Source organism: Macrotis lagotis, chromosome 3 (assembly GCF_037893015.1).
Source record: "Macrotis lagotis isolate mMagLag1 chromosome 3, bilby.v1.9.chrom.fasta, whole genome shotgun sequence".
In the NCBI taxonomy this organism is placed as follows: Eukaryota; Metazoa; Chordata; class Mammalia; order Peramelemorphia; family Peramelidae; genus Macrotis; species Macrotis lagotis.
Genome location: NC_133660.1, coordinates 260225944 through 260227303, shown reverse-complemented (window position 1 = coordinate 260227303; position 1360 = coordinate 260225944). Strand labels below are relative to the sequence as shown.

Genomic DNA, 1360 nt, shown 5'->3' with positions numbered 1-1360 from the left:
CCCATACACCATTGATGGACCTGGGTATAGCCTGAGCATTATAGACAAAGTCTTTAAAGATGGAGGGACAAATTCCCACTATGGAAAGGCATCCGAGAGGGATTTTAGTGCAGGATAATTTAAAAATAAACCCAAATGCTTATTGCCAACCATATATGTACAAATTAAGGCCAAAATGTCAGCCAAGAGGAAGACACTATCTTAGCTTAGTTTCATCACTTGCTCAAATTCATTTCTATAGGAGACCCAAAGCCCTAGAGGCTAGTAAACCTAACCCTGGAAGTGATTGCAAAGGTCATTTAATCTAATCCTTTCATTTTACATATATAGTTATTTCACCCAATTAAAAATAATTACTTTCCTTAAGTAAGTAATAAACTTCTTAATTGCATCAAAAGGACAGAAAAAAATTAGGGATTGTACACTTCTTTGAATCAATCAAAGTCACTAGGTCTAAATTGGTTAGACACTAAAGAATTTGTATAAAAGGAGGAAAAGAGTTATTTCTGGACTAGAGAGAGATTGCTGAAGGTCTGAACACTGAGGAGAAGGAGCAAGATCATTGAATCAATCAGTGAAAAGCGAAAGAGAAAGTAAGACTAAGCTAGGAAAGAGAAAGGAGATATTGAAGAGAATCATTGGCTCTATAGGCATCTTGGAGTGGAAAATGTTGACTAGTACCATTATCTACTCAAGGACTGAAGTTGGGGTCTTAGATTCTCCCACAATCCTCTGTGCCTTTCCTTTCCAACTTGGTCCCCAGCAGGATGTCTCCCGCAGAGAAAGGTGGAGAGAAAAAGAAGGGACATTCTGCCATCAATGAGGTGGTGACCAGTGAGTATACTATCAACATTCAGAAGAGGATTTATGGAGTAGGCTTCAAAAAGCGAGCTCCCCGGGCTCTAAAGGAAAGTTGCAAATTTGCCATGAAAGAAATGGCAAACACCAGATGTACACATCGATACCAGACTCAACAAAGCTGTTTGGACCAAAGGAATAAGGAACATTCTCTAGTGTATTTGAGTGCATTTATCCAGGAAATGCAATGAGAATGAAGATTCACCAAACAAGCTGTATACATTGGTCACTTATGTGCCTGTCACCACTTTTAAAATCTAACAGACAGTCAAATGTGGATGAAAACTAAATTGAACTTCATTTAAGTAAAGTTATAAAATGTCAAAAAAGGGACTGAAGTTGGAGTGGGGGAAAAATCCATTCTTTTTCCTCCTTCCCCTCCCAGTGTTAGTCTGTTCATAGCATATATTATATAATCTGTACTTTCATTACCTAAATATGTCTAGTAACTTGAATTCTGCCTCAGTGACAAAGAGTACAGGTGTTAAGGAAAGATAAAAAC

At 37.7% G+C, this 1360-nt stretch overlaps 1 pseudogene; it reads left to right on the top strand.

Annotated features, from left to right (window-relative positions):
• The first annotated feature begins 767 nt into the window (after window positions 1–767).
• On the top strand, window positions 768–1147 carry LOC141516533 (large ribosomal subunit protein eL31-like; annotated as a pseudogene).
• Window positions 1148–1360: the final 213 nt, after the last annotated feature.